We start from the raw sequence: 21,767 nt of genomic DNA, 5'->3' as shown, positions 1-21,767 counted from the left end.
GGGATAATGGTTTTTCATATACTCAAGAAAGAGGAGTGCATTCCATAGCTCTAAGCTACCCCATGAGGTCATCCACGGTGGGAGATCCTTAGTGCAAAGGTATAAAACTCAGAGGCCCAGACAAAGGTGGGTCTTTTGCCGGGTATTCAGCTACGATAGGCTGTGTAATCTGACCTGAAGATAAGTGGTTAAGGTCCCCTCCCCCACCACCGCATGGCGTACCATTGAATGATATGAAAGAACTGTAAGTGCTTTTTTTCAACTTTAATCCCTTGTTATTTGCAATCGTCTGTATATAAATAATCGTCTCATTTTATAATATCTTTTTACCCTTTTGTAAACACTGCCTATCTGTTGGAGCTAAATATATAAAATTACTAGCTTAGTTTCTCCTTGCTCTATAGCGTACTGTCATGACCTCTGAAGTGAATTACGCTACTAATTAAGGTTGGCTCCGGCCCCTTTATTAATTAAGGAATCTGAGCTGGTTACAGCGAATTTGTCCTGTTCATTTGGGGAACCTGGTAGCGACGGATGGCGTTGATAATTATTGTTCCCGCCTGAGTGGGAGTAGTTATATCGCCGTCGCTATAGCGTGCACATTAGCCAGTACAAAGTAAGGCAGCCTTTCTGGTGACTAATTACCCTAGATGCAGTACCAGGTCTGACCTGAGGGTAAGGGGGCGCCAGAAAGCTGCAAGTTTCAAACCGTAGCTGGAAAGTGGGATATAGCTAAATCCCCTTCAGAAGGAACAAGGGGCAACCAAACAACCCCGGCTCATGACAATGAACACTGTGACTGCACCAGCAGAACAGTGAGTGCAGCTCTGGGGTATAATACAGGATGTAACTCAGGATCAGTAATGTAATGTATGTACACAGTGACTGCACCAGCAGAATAGTGAGTGCAGCTCTGGAGTATAATACAGGATGTAACTCAGGATCAGTAATGTAATGTATGTACACAGTGACTGCACCAGCAGAATAGTGAGTGCAGCTCTGGGGTATAATACAGGAGGTAACTCAGGATCAGTAATGTATGTACACAGTGACTGCACCAGCAGAATAGTGAGTGCAGCTCTGGGGTATAATACAGGATGTAACTCAGGATCAGTAATGTAATGTATGTACACAGTGACTGCACCAGCAGAATAGTGAGTGCAGCTCTGGGGTATAATACAGGATGTAACTCAGGATCAGTAATGTAATGTATGTACACAGTGGCTGCACCAGCAGAATAGTGAGTGCAGCTCTGGGGTATAATACAGGATGTAACTCAGGATCAGTAATGTAATGTATGTACACAGTGACTGCACCAGCAGAATAGTGAGTGCAGCTCTGGGGTATAATACAGGATGTAACTCAGGATCAGTAATGTAATGTATGTACACAGTGACTGCACCAGCAGAATAGTGAGTGCAGCTCTAGGGTATAATACAGGATGTAACTCAGGATCAGTAATGTATGTACACAGTGACTGCACCAGCAGAATAATGAGTGCAGCTCTGGGGTATAACAGAGGATGTAACTCAGGATATGTAATGTAATGTACACAGTGACTGCACCAGCAGAATAGTGAGCGCAGCTCTGGTTATAATACAGGAGGTAACTCAGGATCAGTAATGTAATGTATGTACACAGTGACTGCACCAGCAGAATAGTGAGTGCAGCTCTGGAGGATAATACAGGAGGTAACTCAGGATCAGTAATGTAATGTATGTACACAGTGACTGCACCAGCAGAATAGTGAGTGCAGCTCTGGAGTATAATACAGGAGGTAACTCAGGATCAGTAATGTAATGTATGTACACAGTGACTGCACCAGCAGAATAGTGAGTGCAGCTCTGGAGTATAATACAGGAGGTAACTCAGGATCAGTAATGTATTGTATGTACACAGTGACTGCACCAGCAGAATAATGAGTGCAGCTCTGGGGTATAACAGAGGATGTAACTCAGGATCAGTAATGTAATGTACACAGTGACTGCACCAGCAGAATAATGAGTGCAGCTCTGGAGTATAATACAGGATGTAACTCAGGATCAGTAATGTAATGTATGTACACAGTGACTGCACCAGCAGAATAATGAGTGCAGCTCTGGGGTATAATACAGGATGTAACTCAGGATCAGTAATGTAATGTATGTACACAGTGACTGCACCAGCAGAATAGTGAGTGCAGCTCTGGGGTATAATACAGGATGTGACTCAGGATCAGTAATGTAATGTATGTACACAGTGACTGCACCAGCAGAATAATGAGTGCAGCTCTGGGGTATAATACAGGATGTAACTCAGGATCAGTAATGTAATGTATGTACACAGTGACTGCACCAGCAGAATAGTGAGTGCAGCTCTGGTTATAATACAGGAGGTAACTCAGGATCAGTAATGTATTGTATGTACACAGTGACTGCACCAGCAGAATAGTGAGTGCAGCTCTGGTTATAATACAGGAGGTAACTCAGGATCAGTAATGTATTGTATGTACACAGTGACTGCACCAGCAGAATAGTGAGCGCAGCTCTGGAGTATAATACAGGAGGTTACTCAGGATCAGTAATGTATTGTATGTACACAGTGACTGCACCAGCAGAATAGTGAGTGCAGCTCTGGAGAATAATACAGGAGGTAACTCAGGATCAGTAATGTATTGTATGTACACAGTGACTGCACCAGCAGAATAGTGAGTGCAGCTCTGGGGTATAATACAGGATGTGACTCAGGATCAGTAATGTAATGTATGTACACAGTGACTGCACCAGCAGAATAATGAGTGCAGCTCTGGGGTATAATACAGGATGTAACTCAGGATCAGTAATGTAATGTATGTACACAGTGACTGCACCAGCAGAATAGTGAGTGCAGCTCTGGTTATAATACAGGAGGTAACTCAGGATCAGTAATGTATTGTATGTACACAGTGACTGCACCAGCAGAATAGTGAGCGCAGCTCTGGAGTATAATACAGGAGGTAACTCAGGATCAGTAATGTATTGTATGTACACAGTGACTGCACCAGCAGAATAGTGAGCGCAGCTCTGGAGTATAATACAGGAGGTAACTCAGGATCAGTAATGTATTGTATGTACACAGTGACTGCACCAGCAGAATAGTGAGTGCAGCTCTGGAGTATAATACAGGAGGTAACGCAGGATCAGTAATGTATTGTATGTACACAGTGACTGCACCAGCAGAATAGTGAGTGCAGCTCTGGGGTTTATATCACCAGTGTAGGGTCAGGTGTGTATAGATTTTGGGGGTCCCAGGAGCAGCACAGTGTGTTTTCCTGTGTTCTCTGCTGTGTGATGATGGGGGTCTTCTGCACCACTTATAGATGGGCACTCCTCTTTCGGGGGTCCTGCTGTGGTCGCTCTCTTGGGCACAGGGTGGTCTCCGGGCAGGGGGTGCCATCCTGTGTGCGGTGCAGTCACTCCCCCTCCCGTGTCGGTCTCCCCTCCCCCATCGCAGGGCTGCACTTCGCTCTCTTCATCCCGGAGCCGGTGTCTCCTCAGTGAGTAGCGGAGAAGCTCGGGTGGAGGATGAGGGTTGTCGTCACCTCCTGGTGTGGGATGTTGGGTCACAGCTGTGGGTGTCGGATGTTTCTCATCATTAGCGGAGGATGGGGCCATTCCGGCACCGGGTGATGGCTGTGGGAATCAGGGGCAGTACAGGGGGTGCGCAGTGTCTGTATGGGAGGGAAGGGTCAGTGTGTCTGTGTTACTAGAAATGTATCTACATAAATGTGAGGAGAAATCTGTACATTGTATCACAGGGAGCATAAATACCGGCACACTGTGCTGTGCGGCCGGCAGGGGGCGCTGTCTGCTGACATCCTGCTGCGGGAGATGCCGGCTGCCACCACGTGACCTGTGCAGGGTCACTATACACCCTGTATTATACCCCACAGCTGCACTCACTATTCTGCTGGTGCAGTCACTGTGTACATACATTACATTACTGATCCTGAGTTACCTCCTGTGTTATACCCCAGAGCTGCAATCACTATTCTGCTGGTGCAGTCACTGTGTACATACATTACATTACTGATCCTGAGTTACATCCTGTATTATACTCCAGAGCTGCACTCACTATTCTGCTGGTGCAGTCACTGTGTACATACATTACATTACTGATCCTGAGTTACCTCCTGTGTTATACCCCAGAGCTGCAATCACTATTCTGCTGGTGCAGTCACTGTGTACATACATTACATTACTGATCCTGAGTTACATCCTGTATTATACTCCAGAGCTGCACTCACTATTCTGCTGGTGCAGTCGCTGTGTACATACATTACATTACTGATCCTGAGTTACATCCTGTATTATACCCCAGAGCTGCAATCACTATTCTGCTGGTGCAGTCACTGTGTACATACATTACATTACTGATCCTGAGTTACCTCCTGTGTTATATCCCAGAGCTGCACTCACTATTCTGCTGGTGCAGTCACTGTATACATACATTACTGATCCTGAGTTACATCCTGTATTATACCCCAGAGCTGCACTCACTATTCTGTTGGTGCAGTCACTGTGTACATACATTACATTACTGATCCTGAGTTACATCCTGTATTATACCCCACAGCTGCACTCACTATTCTGCTGGTGCAGTCACTGTGTACATACATTACATTACTGATCCTGAGTTACATCCTGTATTATACCCCAGAGCTGCACTCACTATTCTGCTGGTGCAGTCACTGTGTACATACATTACATTACTGATCCTGAGTTATATCCTGTATTATACCCCAGAGCTGCACTCACTATTCTGCTGGTGCAGTCACTGTGTACATACATTACATTACTGATCCTGAGTTACATCCTGTATTATACCCCAGAGCTGCACTCACTATTCTGCTGGTGCAGTCACTGTGTACATACATTACATTACTGATCCTGAGTTACATCCTGTATTATACCCCAGAGCTGCACTCACTATTCTGCTGGTGCAGTCACTGTGTACATACATTACATTACTGATCCTGAGTTACATCCTGCATTATACCCCAGAGCTGCACTCACTATTCTGCTGGTGCAGTCACTGTGTACATACATTACATTACTGATCCTGAGTTACCTCCTGTATTATATCCCAGAGCTGCACTCACTATTCTGCTGGTGCAGTCACTGTGTACATACATTGCATTACTGATCCTGAGTTACCTCCTGTATTATACTCCAGAGCTGCACTCACTATTCTGTTGGTGCAGTCACTGTGTACATACATTACATTACTGATCCTGAGTTACATCCTGTATTATACTCCAGAGCTGCACTCACTATTCTGCTGGTGCAGTCACTGTGTGCATACATTACATTACTGATCCTGAGTTACATCCTGTATTATACTCCAGAGCTGCACTCACTATTCTGCTGGTGCAGTCACTGTGTACATACATTACATTACTGATCCTGAGTTACATCCTGTATTATACCCCAGAGCTGCACTCACTATTCTGCTGGTGCAGTCACTGTGTACATACATTGCATTACTGATCCTGAGTTACTTCCTGTATTATACTCCAAAGCTGCACTCACTATTCTGCTGGTGCAGTCACTGTGTACATACATTACATTGCTGATCCTGAGTTACCTCCTGTATTATACTCCAGAGCTGCACTCACTATTCTGTTGGTGCAGTCACTGTGTGCATACATTACATTACTGATCCTGAGTTACATCCTGTATTATACCTCAGAGCTGCACTCGCTATTCTGCTGGTGCAGTCACTGTGTACATACATTACATTACTGATCCTGCATTACATCCTGTATTATACCCCAGAGCTGCACTCACTATTCTGCTGGTGCAGTCACTGTGTACATACATTACATTACTGATCCTGCATTACATCCTGTATTATACTCCAGAGCTGCACTCACTATTCTGCTGGTGCAGTCACTGTGTACATACATTACATTACTGATCCTGAGTTACATCCTGTATTATACTCCAGAGCTGCACTCACTATTCTGCTGGTGCAGTCACTGTGTACATACATTACATTACTGATCCTGAGTTACATCCTGTATTATACTCCAGAGCTGCACTCACTATTCTGCTGGTGCAGTCACTGTGTACATACATTACATTACTGATCCTGAGTTACATCCTGTATTATACTCCAGAGCTGCACTCACTATTCTGCTGGTGCAGTCACTGTGTACATACATTACATTACTGATCCTGAGTTACCTCCTGTATTATACTCCAGAGCTGCACTCACTATTCTGCTGGTGCAGTCACTGTGTACATACATTACATTACTGATCCTGAGTTACATCCTGTATTATACCCCAGAGCTGCACTCACTATTCTGCTGGTGCAGTCACTGTGTACATACATTACATTACTGATCCTGAGTTACCTCCTGTATTATACCCCAGAGCTGCACTCACTATTCTGCTGGTGCGGTCACTGTGTACATACATTACTGATCCTGAGTTACCTCCTGTATTATACTCCAGAGCTGCACTCACTATTCTGCTGGTGCAGTCACTGTGTACATACATTACTGATCCTGAGTTACATCCTGTATTATACCCCAGAGCTGCACTCACTATTTTGCTGGTGCAGTCACTGTGTACATACATTACATTACTGATCCTGAGTTACCTCCTGTGTTATATCCCAGAGCTGCACTCACTATTCTGCTGGTGCAGTCACTGTGTACATACATTACATTACTGATCCTGAGTTACATCCTGTATTATACCCCAGAGCTGCACTCACTATTCTGCTGGTGCAGTCACTGTGTACATACATTACATTACTGATCCTGAGTTACATCCTGTATTATACCCCAGAGCTGTACTCACTATTCTGCTGGTGCAGTCACTGTGTACATACATTACATTACTGATCCTGAGTTACATCCTGTATTATCCTCCAGAGCTGCACTCACTATTCTGCTGGTGGGATCACTGTGTACATATATTACATTACTGATCCTGAGTTACATCCTGTATTATACTCCAGAGCTGCACTCACTGTTCTGCTGGTGGGATCACTGTGTACATACATTACATTACTGATCCTGAGTTACATCCTGTATTATACTCCAGAGCTGCACTCACTATTCTGCTGGTGGGATCACTGTGTACATATATTACATTACTGATCCTGAGTTACATCCTGTATTATACTCCAGAGCTGCACTCACTGTTCTGCTGGTGGGATCACTGTGTACATACATTACATTACTGATCCTGAGTTACATCCTGTATTATACTCCAGAGCTGCACTCACTATTCTGCTGGTGGGATCACTGTGTACATATATTACATTACTGATCCTGAGTTACCTCCTGTATTATACTCCAGAGCTGCACTCACTATTCTGCTGGTGCAGTCACTGTGTACATACATTACATTACTGATCCTGAGTTACATCCTGTATTATACCCCAGAGCTGCACTCACTGTTCTGCTGGTGGGATCACTGTGTATGGATGGTATAATTTAGCCATTACTTTGTATATGACTGCGGGGGGCGCTGTGTGTCGCTGTACGGTGCAGATGTAATAATCTCTGTGCCCCCCGAACTTCTTCGTCCCCCCGCTTGCTGCACACCTCTTGGGTCTCTCTTTTAATAGAGCCTACACCACTGATCTTTTCCCCAGAAGATGCCTATCCCCAGATACAGGTCAGAGGGGCTCACATACAGGAGAAGCTCTGTAATGTTCATTTAATAAAGCACCCCTATTAGCAGCCACCTCTACTTAGTAGCCCCCCAATCAGAAGCCCCCTGCAATAATTAGCCCCCGATCAGCAGCCCCCAGGAGTCATCCTGTCTCCCTGCAGCACAATATCTGGAGTGCCCCCATCATGTCTTGTCACTGAACCCCAGATCAGCCGATGTCAATAAGCCCCCGATATCTGGAGCCTCTCAGCATGTAAAGGTGAACCCCAAAATAAGTCCCGTGTGATGGAGTATTCCCCACCAGGAGCAGAAGCCCGGACCCCCAGAGCTGCTGCTGACGCTCCTGTTTCCTCTCCGGCTCTTGAGATTCTCCGCATAATTTGGGAGCAGAAGATCCAAGAGGAAACTGGAGAGGAGGCAGCAGCTGATCTCACAGCCTAAAAATAATCCCTCTCCAACCTCGGCAGCCGTGAGACCGAAGCCCCAGAGCCAAGTGACTGGAGCCCCCAGAGGCGAGTGACCGAAGCCCCCAGAGCCAAGTGACTGGAGCCCCCAAAGGCGAGTGACTGGAGCCCCCAGAGGTGTGTGAACAGAGCCCCCAAAGGCGAGTGACCGAAGCCCCCAGAAGAGTGTGACCAAAGCCCCCAGAGCCAAGTGACTGGAGCCCCCAGAGGCGAGTGACCTGACCGAAGCCCCCAGAGCCAAGTGACTGAAGCCCCCAGAAGAGTGTGACCGAAGCCCCCAGAGCCAAGTGACTGAAGCCCCCAGAAGAGTGTGACCGAAGCCCCCAGAGCCAAGTGACTGGAGCCCCCAGAGGCGAGTGACTGGAGCCCCCAGAGGTGTGTGAACAGAGCCCCCAACGGCGAGTGACCGAAGCCCCCAGAAGAGTGTGACCCAAGCCCCCAGAGCCAAGTGACTGGAGTCCCCAGAGGCGAGTGACCGAAGCCCCCAGAGCCAAGTGACTGGAGCCCCCAGAGGCGAGTGACCGAAGCCCCCAGAAGAGTGTGACCGAAGCTCCCAGAGCCAAGTGACTGGAGCCCCCAGAGGCAAGTGACTGGAGCCCCCAGAGGTGTGTGAACAGAGCCCCCAAAGGCGAGTGACCGGAGCCCCCAGAGCCAAGTGACAGGAGCCCCCAGAGGCATATGACCGAAGCCCCCAGAGACGAGTCATAGGAGCCCCCAGAGGCATATGACCGAAGCCCCCAGAGACGAGTCATAGGAGCCCCCAGAGGCGAGTGACCAAAGCCCCCAGTGCCAAGGGAGAGGAGCCCCCAGAGGCGAGTGACCGGAGCCCCAGATCCATATCTGCCCTGTCCCCAGCTGGTACCTGGAGTCACTCCACAAGGTAGGAGCCCGGGTGACAGTGCTGGGGGTCAGTACCGGAGGGGCTATTGCTGGGGGTCAGTACCGGAGGGGTCAGTGCTGGTGGGTCAGTGGCGGAGGGGTCAGTGCTGGAGGGTCAGTGCTGGAGGGTCAGTGGCGGAGGGGTCAGTGCTGGAGGGTCAGTGCCGGAGGGGTCAGTGCTGGTGGGACCAATGCAGAGATCTGTGTCAGGAAGGGACAGTGTGGGGTCAGTGCTGGTGGGACCAATGTGGAGGTCTGTGTCAGGAAGGGGCAGTGTGGGGTCAGTGCTGGTGGGACCAATGTGGAGGTCTGTGTCAGGAAGGAACAGTGTGGGGTCAGTGCTGGTGGGACCAACGTGGAGGTCTGTGTCAGGAAGGGACAGTGTGGGGTCAGTGCAGGTGGGACCAATGCGGAGGTCTGTGTCAGGAAGGAACAGTGTGGGGTCAGTGCTGGTGGGACCAACGTGGAGGTCTGTGTCAGGAAGGGACAGTGTGGGGTCAGTGCTGGTGGGACCAATGTGGAGGTCTGTGTCAGGAAGGAACAGTGTGGGGTCAGTGCTGGTGGGACCAACGTGGAGGTCTGTGTCAGGAAGGGACAGTGTGGGGTCAGTGCAGGTGGGACCAATGCAGAGGTCTGTGTCAGGAAGGGGCAGTGTGGGGTCAGTGCTGGTGGGACCAACGTGGAGGTCTGTGTCAGGAAGAGACAGTGTGGGGTCAGTGCTGGGGGATTAGTGCTGGTGGGTCAGTGCCGGAGGGGTCAGTGCTGGTGGGACCAATGCAGAGATCTGTGTCAGGAAGGGACAGTGTGGGGTCAGTGCTGGTGGGACCAATGTGGAGGTCTGTGTCAGGAAGGGACAGTGTGGGGTCAGTGCTGGTGGGACCAATGCGGAGGTCTGTGTCAGGAAGGGGCAGTGTGGGGTCAGTGCTGGTGGGACCAATGCGGAGGTCTGTGTCAGGAAGGGACAGTGTGGGGTCAGTGCTGGTGGGACCAATGCGGAGGTCTGTGTCAGGAAGGGACAGTCTGAGGTCAGTGCTGGTGGGACCAATGCAGAGATCTGTGTCAGGAAGAGACAGTGTGGGGTCAGTGCTGGTGGGACCAATGCGGAGGTCTGTGTCAGGAAGGGACAGTGTGGGGTCAGTGCTGGTGGGACCAATGCAGAGGTCTGTGTCAAGAAGGGGCAGTGTGGGGTCAGTGCTGGTGGGACCAATGCGGAGGTCTGTGTCAGGAAGGGACAGTCTGAGGTCAGTGCTGGTGGGACCAATGCAGAGATCTGTGTCAGGAAGGGACAGTGTGGGGTCAGTGCTGGTGGGACCAATGCGGAGGTCTGTGTCAAGAAGGGGCAGTGTGGGGTCAGTGCTGGTGGGACCAATGCGGAGGTCTGTGTCAGGAAGGGACAGTGTGGGGTCAGTGCTGGTGGGACCAATGCGGAGGTCTGTGTCAGGAAGGGACAGTCTGAGGTCAGTGCTGGTGGGACCAATGCAGAGATCTGTGTCAGGAAGGGACAGTGTGGGGTCAGTGCTGGTGGCACCAATGCGGAGGTCTGTGTCAGGAAGGGACAGTGTGGGGTCAGTGCTGGTGGCACCAATGCGGAGGTCTGTGTCATAAAGGGGCAGTGTGGGGTCAGTGCTGGTGGGACCAATGCGGAGGTCTGTGTCATAAAGGGGCAGTGTGGGGTCAGTGCTGGTGGGACCAATGTGGAGGTCTGTGCCAGGAAGGGACAGTGTGGCGTCAGTGCTGGTGGGACCAATGCGGAGGTCTGTGTCAGGAAGGGACAGTATGGGGTCAGTGCTGGTGGCACCAATGCGGAGGTCTGTGTCAGGAAGGGGCAGTGTGGGGTCAGTGCTGGTGGGACCAATGCAGAGGTCTGTCAGGAAGGGACAGTATGGGGTCAGTGCTGGTGGGATCAATGTGGAGGTCTGTGTCAGGAAGGGACAGTGTGGGGTCAGTGCTGGTGGGACCAATGTGGAGGTCTGTGTCAGGAAGGGACAGTGTGAGGTCAGTGCTGGTGGGACCAATGTGGAAGTCTGTGCCAGGAAGGGACAGTGCGGTGTCAGTGCTGTTGGGACCAATGCGGAGGTCTGTGTCAGGAAGGGACAGTATGGGGTCAGTGCTGGTGGCACCAATGTGGAGGTCTGTGTCAGGAAGGGGCAGTGTGGGGTCAGTGCTGGTGGGACCAATGCGGAGGTCTGTGTCAGGAAGGGACAGTATGGGGTCAGTGCTGGTGGCACCAATGCGGAGGTCTGTGTCAGGAAGGGGCAGTGTGGGGTCAGTGCTGGTGGGACCAATGTGGAGGTCTGTCACGAAGGGACAGTGCGGTGTCAGTGCTGGTGGGACCAATGCGGAGGTCTGTGTCAGGAAGAGACAGTGTGGGGTCAGTGCTGGTGGGACCAATGTGGAGGTCTGTGTCAGGAAGGGACAGTGCGGTGTCAGTGTTGGTGGGACCAATGCGGAGGTCTGTGTCAGGAAGGGACAGTGCGGTGTCAGTGCTGGTGGGACCAATGCGGAGGTCTGTGTCAGGAAGAGACAGTGTGGGGTCAGTGCTGGTGGGACCAATGCGGAGGTCTGTGTCAGGAAGAGACAGTGCGGTGTCAGTGCTGGTGGGACCAATGTGGAGGTCTGTGTCAGGAAGGGACAGTGTGGGGTCAGTGCTGGTGGGACCAATGTGGAGGTCTGCCAGGAAGGGACAGTGTGGCGTCAGTGCTGGTGGGACCAATGCGGAGGTCTGTGTCAGGAAGGAACAGTATGGGGTCAGTGCTGGTGGCACCAATGCGGAGGTCTGTGTCAGGAAGGGGCAGTGTGGGGTCAGTGCTGGTGGGACCAATGCGGAGGTCTGTGTCAGGAAGGGACAGTGTGGGGTCAGTGCTGGTGGGACCAATGTGGAGGTCTGTGTCAGAAAGGGACAGTGTGGGGTCAGTGCTGGTGGGACCAATGTGGAGGTCTGTGTCAGGAAGGGACAGTGTGAGGTCAGTGCTGGTGGGACCAATGTGGAGGTCTGTGCCAGGAAGGGACAGTATGGGGTCAGTGCTGGTGGCACCAATGTGGAGGTCTGTGTCAAGAAGGGGCAGTGTGGGGTCAGTGCTGGTGGGACCAATGCGGAGGTCTGTGTCAGGAAGGGACAGTGTGGGGTCAGTGCTGGTGGGACCAATGCGGAGGTCTGTGTCAGGAAGGGACAGTCTGAGGTCAGTGCTGGTGGGACCAATGCAGAGATCTGTGTCAGGAAGGGACAGTGTGGGGTCAGTGCTGGTGGCACCAATGCGGAGGTCTGTGTCAGGAAGGGACAGTGTGGGGTCAGTGCTGGTGGCACCAATGCGGAGGTCTGTGTCATAAAGGGGCAGTGTGGGGTCAGTGCTGGTGGGACCAATGCGGAGGTCTGTGTCATAAAGGGGCAGTGTGGGGTCAGTGCTGGTGGGACCAATGTGGAGGTCTGTGCCAGGAAGGGACAGTGTGGCGTCAGTGCTGGTGGGACCAATGCGGAGGTCTGTGTCAGGAAGGGACAGTATGGGGTCAGTGCTGGTGGCACCAATGCGGAGGTCTGTGTCAGGAAGGGGCAGTGTGGGGTCAGTGCTGGTGGGACCAATGTGGAGGTCTGTGTCACGAAGGGACAGTGCGGTGTCAGTGCTGGTGGGACCAATGCGGAGGTCTGTGTCAGGAAGAGACAGTGTGGGGTCAGTGCTGGTGGGACCAATGCGGAGGTCTGTGTCAGGAAGAGACAGTGTGGGGTCAGTGCTGGTGGGACCAATGTGGAGGTCTGTGTCAGGAAGGGACAGTGTGGGGTCAGTGCTGGTGGGACCAATGCGGAGGTCTGTGTCAGGAAGAGACAGTGTGGGGTCAGTGCTGGTGGGACCAATGCGGAGGTCTGTGTCAGGAAGAGACAGTGTGGGGTCAGTGCTGGTGGGACCAATGTGGAGGTCTGTGTCAGGAAGGGACAGTGCGGTGTCAGTGCTGGTGGGACCAATGCGGAGGTCTGTGTCAGGAAGGGACAGTGCGGTGTCAGTGCTGGTGGGACCAATGCGGAGGTCTGTGTCAGGAAGAGACAGTGTGGGGTCAGTGCTGGTGGGACCAATGCGGAGGTCTGTGTCAGGAAGAGACAGTGCGGTGTCAGTGCTGGTGGGACCAATGTGGAGGTCTGTGTCAGGAAGGGACAGTGTGAGGTCAGTGCTGGTGGGACCAATGTGGAGGTCTGTGTCAGGAAGGGACAGTGTGGGGTCAGTGCTGGTGGGACCAATGTGGAGGTCTGTGCCAGGAAGGGACAGTGTGGGGTCAGTGCTGGTGGGACCAATGTGGAGGTCTGTGCCAGGAAGGGACAGTATGGGGTCAGTGCTGGTGGCACCAATGCAGAGGTCTGTGTCAGGAAGGGGCAGTGTGGGGTCAGTGCTGGTGGGACAAATGCAGAGGTCTGTGTCAGGAAGGGACAGTGTGGGGTCAGTGCTGGTGGGATCAATGTGGAGGTCTGTGTCAGGAAGGGACAGTGTGGGGTCAGTGCTGGTGGGATCAATGTGGAGGTCTGTGTCAGGAAGGGACAGTGTGGGGTCAGTGCTGGTGGGACCAATGTGGAGGTCTGTGCCAGGAAGGGACAGTGCGGTGTCAGTGCTGTTGGGACCAATGCGGAGGTCTGTGCCAGGAAGGGACAGTGCGGTGTCAGTGCTGTTGGGACCAATGCGGAGGTCTGTGTCAGGAAGGGACAGTATGGGGTCAGTGCTGGTGGCACCAATGTGGAGGTCTGTGTCAGGAAGGGGCAGTGTGGGGTCAGTGCTGGTGGGACCAATGCGGAGGTCTGTGTCAGGAAGGGACAGTATGGGGTCAGTGCTGGTGGCACCAATGCGGAGGTCTGTGTCAGGAAGGGGCAGTGTGGGGTCAGTGCTGGTGGGACCAATGTGGAGGTCTGTGTCACGAAGGGACAGTGCGGTGTCAGTGCTGGTGGGACCAATGCGGAGGTCTGTGTCAGGAAGAGACAGTGTGGGGTCAGTGCTGGTGGGACCAATGTGGAGGTCTGTGTCAGGAAGGGACAGTGCGGTGTCAGTGCTGGTGGGACCAATGCGGAGGTCTGTGTCAGGAAGAGACAGTGTGGGGTCAGTGCTGGTGGGACCAATGCGGAGGTCTGTGTCAGGAAGAGACAGTGTGGGGTCAGTGCTGGTGGGACCAATGTGGAGGTCTGTGTCAGGAAGGGACAGTGCGGTGTCAGTGCTGGTGGGACCAATGCGGAGGTCTGTGTCAGGAAGGGACAGTGCGGTGTCAGTGCTGGTGGGACCAATGCGGAGGTCTGTGTCAGGAAGAGACAGTGTGGGGTCAGTGCTGGTGGGACCAATGCGGAGGTCTGTGTCAGGAAGAGACAGTGCGGTGTCAGTGCTGGTGGGACCAATGTGGAGGTCTGTGTCAGGAAGGGACAGTGTGAGGTCAGTGCTGGTGGGACCAATGTGGAGGTCTGTGTCAGGAAGGGACAGTGTGGGGTCAGTGCTGGTGGGACCAATGTGGAGGTCTGTGCCAGGAAGGGACAGTGTGGGGTCAGTGCTGGTGGGACCAATGTGGAGGTCTGTGCCAGGAAGGGACAGTATGGGGTCAGTGCTGGTGGCACCAATGCAGAGGTCTGTGTCAGGAAGGGGCAGTGTGGGGTCAGTGCTGGTGGGACAAATGCAGAGGTCTGTGTCAGGAAGGGACAGTGTGGGGTCAGTGCTGGTGGGATCAATGTGGAGGTCTGTGTCAGGAAGGGACAGTGTGGGGTCAGTGCTGGTGGGACCAATGTGGAGGTCTGTGCCAGGAAGGGACAGTGCGGTGTCAGTGCTGTTGGGACCAATGCGGAGGTCTGTGCCAGGAAGGGACAGTGCGGTGTCAGTGCTGTTGGGACCAATGCGGAGGTCTGTGTCAGGAAGGGACAGTATGGGGTCAGTGCTGGTGGCACCAATGTGGAGGTCTGTGTCAGGAAGGGGCAGTGTGGGGTCAGTGCTGGTGGGACCAATGCGGAGGTCTGTGTCAGGAAGGGACAGTATGGGGTCAGTGCTGGTGGCACCAATGCGGAGGTCTGTGTCAGGAAGGGGCAGTGTGGGGTCAGTGCTGGTGGGACCAATGTGGAGGTCTGTGTCACGAAGGGACAGTGCGGTGTCAGTGCTGGTGGGACCAATGCGGAGGTCTGTGTCAGGAAGAGACAGTGTGGGGTCAGTGCTGGTGGGACCAATGTGGAGGTCTGTGTCAGGAAGGGACAGTGCGGTGTCAGTGCTGGTGGGACCAATGCGGAGGTCTGTGTCAGGAAGGGACAGTGCGGTGTCAGTGCTGGTGGGACCAATGCGGAGGTCTGTGTCAGGAAGAAACAGTGTGGGGTCAGTGCTGGTGGGACCAATGCGGAGGTCTGTGTCAGGAAGAGACAGTGCGGTGTCAGTGCTGGTGGGACCAATGTGGAGGTCTGTGTCAGGAAGGGACAGTGTGGGGTCAGTGCTGGTGGGACCAATGTGGAGGTCTGTGCCAGGAAGGGACAGTGTGGCGTTAGTGCTGGTGGGACCAATGCGGAGGTCTGTGTCAGGAAGGGACAGTATGGGGTCAGTGCTGGTGGCACCAATGCGGAGGTCTGTGTCAGGAAGGGGCAATGTGGGGTCAGTGCTGGTGGGACCAATGCGGAGGTCTGTGTCAGGAAGGGACAGTGTGGGGTCAGTGCTGGTGGGACCAATGTGGAGGTCTGTGTCAGGAAGGGACAGTGCGGTGTCAGTGCTGGTGGGACCAATGTGGAGGTCTGTGTCAGGAAGGGACAGTGTGAGGTCAGTGCTGGTGGGACCAATGTGGAGGTCTGTGCCAGGAAGGGACAGTATGGGGTCAGTGCTGGTGGCACCAATGTGGAGGTCTGTGTCAGGAAGGGGCAGCGTGGGGTCAGTGCTGGTGGGACCAATGCGGAGGTCTGTGTCAGGAAGGGACAGTATGGGGTCAGTGCTGGTGGCACCAATGCGGAGGTCTGTGTCAGGAAGGGGCAGTGTGGGGTCAGTGCTGGTGGGACCAATGCGGAGGTCTGTGTCAGGAAGGGGCAGTGTGGGGTCAGTGCTGGTGGGACCAATGTGGAGGTCTGTGTCACGAAGGGACAGTGCGATGTCAGTGCTGGTGGGACCAATGCGGAGGTCTGTGTCAGGAAGAGACAGTGTGGGGTCAGTGCTGGTGGGACCAATGTGGAGGTCTGTGTCAGGAAGGGACAGTGCGGTGTCAGTGCTGGTGGGACCAATGCGGAGGTCTGTGTCAGGAAGGGACAGTGTGGGGTCAGTGCTGGTGGGACCAATGCGGAGGTCTGTGTCAGGAAGAGACAGTGTGGGGTCAGTGCTGGTGGGACCAATGTGGAGGTCTGTGTCAGGAAGGGACAGTGCGGTGTCAGTGCTGGTGGGACCAATGCGGAGGTCTGTGTCAGGAAGGGACAGTATGGTGTCAGTGCTGGTGGGACCAATGCGGAGGTCTGTGTCAGGAAGGGACAGTGCGGTGTCAGTGCTGGTGGGACCAATGCGGAGGTCTGTGTCAGGAAGGGACAGTGCGGTGTCAGTGCTGGTGGGACCAATGCGGAGGTCTGTGTCAGGAAGGGACAGTGTGGGGTCAGTGCTGGTTTCTGAATGTTCTCATCATTCCTCTAGTCCGGATCAGGACTGTTGGAGGCTGCACATTAACCCCTGCTGCCCCCTGGACCTTGTTACCCTGGACCGGCTCCATGTTGTGAAATCATTGATCTATTGATAATATGTATCACAATATTTAGAGTTTTCTATTTGTGCAAAACACCGGACAGTGTTCAATGTTCCCTCTGTAAATGGCGTATATCATATCCCCCTATATATGGTATATATCTTATCCCCCTGCATATGGTATATATCGTATCCTCCTGTATATGGTATATATCGTATCCCCCTGTACATTATATATATATATATTGTATCCCCCTGTATATGGTATATATCGTATCCCCCTGTACATTATATACATTATTTTCCTCTAGCATAAACCGCAGTTTTCCGCTTCCACTGGTTCCAGACATTTCTGGACGGTTGTTTCTTGTTCAATTTGTCCTCATTTACCGACTGAAAAAATGTGTATTTTTCCCAATCATTTATCGCACAATGGATGATGGGAGTGTAATCCCAGGAACCAGTTATTATACATCCCTGTGTGATCACTGTCATCAGGGGTGCAAAGACTGTGTAGAATCCAGAGTTATACTTCAGAGCAGCATTCACTATTCTGCTGGTGCAGTCACTGTGTACATACATTACATTACTGATCCTGAGTTACCTCCTGTATTATAGTCCAGAGCTGCACTCACTATTCTGCTGGTGCAGTCACTGCATACATACATTACATTACTGATCCTGAGTTACATCCTGTATTATACTCCAGAGCTGCACTCACTATTCTGCTGGTGCAGTCACTGTGTACATACATTACATTACTGATCCTGAGTTACATCCTGTATTATACTCCAGAGCTGCGCTCACTATTCTGCTGGTGCAGTCACTGTGTACATATATTACATTACTGATCCTGAGTTACCTCCTGCATTATACTCCAGAGCTGCACTCACTATTCTGCTGGTGCAGTCACTGTGTACATACATTACATTACTGATCCTGAGTTACATCCTGTATTATACCCCAGAGCTGCACTCACTATTCTGCTGGTGCAGTCACTGTGTACATACATTACATTACTGATTCTGAGTTACATCCTGTATTATACCCCAGAGCTGCACTCACTATTCTGCTGGTGCAGTCACTGTGTACATACATTACATTACTGATCCTGAGTTACATCCTGTATTATACTCCAGAGCTGCGCTCACTATTCTGCTGGTGCAGTCACTGTGTACATACATTACATTACTGATCCTGAGTTTCATCCTGTATTATACTCCAGAGCTGCACTCACTATTCTGCTGGTGCAGTCACTGTGTACATACATTACATTACTGATCCTGAGTTACCTCCTGTATTATACTCCAGAGCTGCACTCACTATTCTGCTGGTGCAGTCACTGTGTACATACATTACATTACTGATCCTGAGTTACCTCCTGTATTATACCCCAGAGCTGCACTCACTATTCTGCTGGTGCAGTCACTGTGTACATACATTACATTACTGATCCTGAGTTACCTCCTGTCTTATACTCCAGAGCTGTACTCACTATTCTGCTGGTGCAGTCACTGTGTACATACATTACATTACTGATCCTCAGTTACATCCTGTATTATACCCCAGAGCTGCACTCACTATTCTGCTGGTGCAGTCACTGTGTACATACATTACTGATCCTGAGTTACCTCCTGTATTATACCCCAGAGCTGCACTCACTATTCTGCTGGTGCAGTCACTGTGTACATACATTACATTACTGATCCTGAGTTACATCCTGTATTATACTCCAGAGCTGCACTCACTATTCTGCTGGTGCAGTCACTGTGTACATACATTACATTACTGATCCTGAGTTACCTCCTGTATTATACCCCAGAGCTGCACTCACTTTTCTGCTGGTGCAGTCACAGTGTACATACATTACATTACTGATCCTGAGTTACCTCCTGTATTATACTCCAGAGCTGCACTCACTATTCTGCTGGTGCAGTCACTGTGTACATACATTACATTACTGATCCTGAGTTACCTCCTGTATTATACTCCAGAGCTGCACTCACTATTCTGCTGATGCAGTCACTGTGTACATACATTACATTACTGATCCTGAGTTACATCCTGTATTATACCCCAGAGCTGCACTCACTATTCTGCTGGTGCAGTCACTGTGTACATACATTACATTACTGATCCTCAGTCACATCCTGTATTATACCCCAGAGCTGCGCTCACTATTCTGCTGGTGCAGTCACTGTGTACATACATTACATTACTGATCCTCAGTCACATCCTGTATTATACCCCAGAGCTGCGCTCACTATTCTGCTGGTGCAGTCACTGTGTACATACATTACATTACTGATCCTGAGTTACCTCCTGTATTATACCCCAGAGCTGCACTCACTTTTCTGCTTGTGCAGTCACTGTGTACATACATTACATTACTGATCCTGAGCTACCTCCTGTATTATACTCCAGAGCTGTACTCACTATTCTGCTGGTGCAGTCACTGTGTACATACATTACATTACTGATCCTGAGTTACATCCTGTATTATACCCCAGAGCTGCACTCACTATTCTGCTGGTGCAGTCACTGTGTACATACATTACATTACTGATCCTGAGTTACCTCCTGTATTATACTCCAGAGCTGCACTCACTATTCTGCTGGTGCAGTCACTGTGTACATACATTACTGATCCTGAGTTACATCCTGTATTATACTCCAGAGCAGCACTCACTATTCTGCTGGTGCAGTCACTGTGTACATACATTACTGATCCTGAGTTACATCCTGTATTATACTCCAGAGCTGCACTCAGTATTCTGCTGGTGCAGTCACTGTGTACATACATTACATTACTGATCCTGAGTTACATCCTATATTGTACTCCAGAGCTGCACTCACTATTCTGCTGGTGCAGTCACTGTGTACATACATTACGTTACTGATCCTGAGTTACCTCCTGTATTATACTCCAGAGCTGCACTCACTATTCTGCTGGTGCAGTCACTGTGTACATACATACATTACTGATCCTCAGTTACATCCTGTATTATACTCCAGAGCTGCGCTCACTATTCTGCTGGTGCAGTCACTGTGTACATGCATTACATTACTGATCCTGAGTTACTTCCTGTATTATACCCCAGAGCTGCACTCACTATTCTGCTGGTGCAGTCACTGTGTACATACATTACATTACTGATCCTGAGTTACTTCCTGTATTATACCCCAGAGCTGCACTCACTATTCTGCTGGTGCAGTCACTGTGTACATACATTACATTACTGATCCTGAGTTACCTCCTGTCTTATACTCCAGAGCTGTACTCACTATTCTGCTGGTGCAGTCACTGTGTACATACATTACATTACTGATCCTCAGTTACATCCTGTATTATACCCCAGAGCTGCACTCACTATTCTGCTGGTGCAGTCACTGTGTACATACATTACTGATCCTGAGTTACATCCTGTATTATACTCCAGAGCAGCACTCACTATTCTGCTGGTGCAGTCACTGTGTACATACATTACATTACTGATCCTGAGCTACATCCTGTATTATACTCCAGAGCTGCACTCACTATTCTGCTGGTGCAGTCACTGTGTACATACATTACATTACTGATCCTGAGTTACATCCTGTATTATACTCCAGAGCTGCACTCACTATTCTGCTGGTGCAGTCACTGTGTATATACATTACATTACTGATCCTGAGTTACCTCCTGTATTATACCCCAGAGCTGCACTCACTATTCTGCTGGTGCAGTCACTGTGTACATACATTACATTACTGATCCTGAGTTACCTCCTGTCTTATACTCCAGAGCTGTACTCACTATTCTGCTGGTGCAGTCACTGTGTACATACATTACATTACTGATCCTCAGTTACATCCTGTATTATACCCCAGAGCTGCACTCACTATTCTGCTGGTGCAGTCACTGTGTACATACATTACATTTTTTGATCCTGAGTTACCTCCTGTATTATACTCCAGAGCTGCACTCACTATTCTGCTGGTGCAGTCATTGTGTACATACATTACATTACTGATCCTGAGTTACCTCCTGTATTATACCCCAGAGCTGCACTCACTATTCTGCTGGTGCAGTCACTGTGTACATACATTACATTACTGATCCTGAGTTACCTCCTGTCTTATACTCCAGAGCTGTACTCACTATTCTGCTGGTGCAGTCACTGTGTACATACATTACATTACTGATCCTCAGTTACATCCTGTATTATACCCCAGAGCTGCACTCACTATTCTGCTGGTGCAGTCACTGTGTACATACATTACTGATCCTGAGTTACCTCCTGTATTATACCCCAGAGCTGCACTCACTATTCTGCTGGTGCAGTCACTGTGTACATACATTACATTACTGATCCTGAGTTACATCCTGTATTATACTCCAGAGCTGCACTCACTATTCTGCTGGTGCAGTCACTGTGTACATACATTACATTACTGATCCTGAGTTACCTCCTGTATTATACCCCAGAGCTGCACTCACTTTTCTGCTGGTGCAGTCACAGTGTACATACATTACATTACTGATCCTGAGTTACCTCCTGTATTATACTCCAGAGCTGCACTCACTATTCTGCTGGTGCAGTCACTGTGTACATACATTACATTACTGATCCTGAGTTACCTCCTGTATTATACTCCAGAGCTGCACTCACTATTCTGCTGATGCAGTCACTGTGTACATACATTACATTACTGATCCTGAGTTACATCCTGTATTATACCCCAGAGCTGCACTCACTATTCTGCTGGTGCAGTCACTGTGTACATACATTACATTACTGATCCTCAGTCACATCCTGTATTATACCCCAGAGCTGCGCTCACTATTCTGCTGGTGCAGTCACTGTGTACATACATTACATTACTGATCCTGAGTTACCTCCTGTATTATACCCCAGAGCTGCACTCACTTTTCTGCTTGTGCAGTCACTGTGTACATACATTACATTACTGATCCTGAGCTACCTCCTGTATTATACTCCAGAGCTGTACTCACTATTCTGCTGGTGCAGTCACTGTGTACATACATTACATTACTGATCCTGAGTTACATCCTGTATTATACCCCAGAGCTGCACTCACTATTCTGCTGGTGCAGTCACTGTGTACATACATTACATTACTGATCCTGAG

The 21,767-nt window shown here is 50.5% G+C and overlaps 1 protein-coding gene across 7 annotated transcripts in view; it reads left to right on the top strand.

Moving 5' to 3' along the window:
- The first annotated feature begins 129 nt into the window (after positions 1-129).
- Positions 130-21,767, top strand: part of ABCC9 (ATP binding cassette subfamily C member 9) — a 112,042-nt gene continuing 90,404 nt past the window's right edge. Inside the window, exon 1 of one of the 7 annotated variants that reach the window (XM_069762781.1) lies at positions 130-244. The gene's annotated coding sequence lies outside the window, so the exon portion shown is untranslated. Of the gene's footprint in view, positions 245-3,385; positions 3,515-8,026; positions 8,996-21,767 lie in introns of those variants that run through there. The other 6 variants (XM_069762784.1, XM_069762786.1, XM_069762782.1 and 3 more) reach the window with 6 other exon arrangements.

This window comes from Ranitomeya imitator, chromosome 4 (assembly GCF_032444005.1).
Source record: "Ranitomeya imitator isolate aRanImi1 chromosome 4, aRanImi1.pri, whole genome shotgun sequence".
Classification (NCBI taxonomy): domain Eukaryota; kingdom Metazoa; phylum Chordata; class Amphibia; order Anura; family Dendrobatidae; genus Ranitomeya; species Ranitomeya imitator.
Note: the sequence above shows the minus strand (reverse complement) of the source record. Positions and strands in the feature narration are given on the sequence as shown.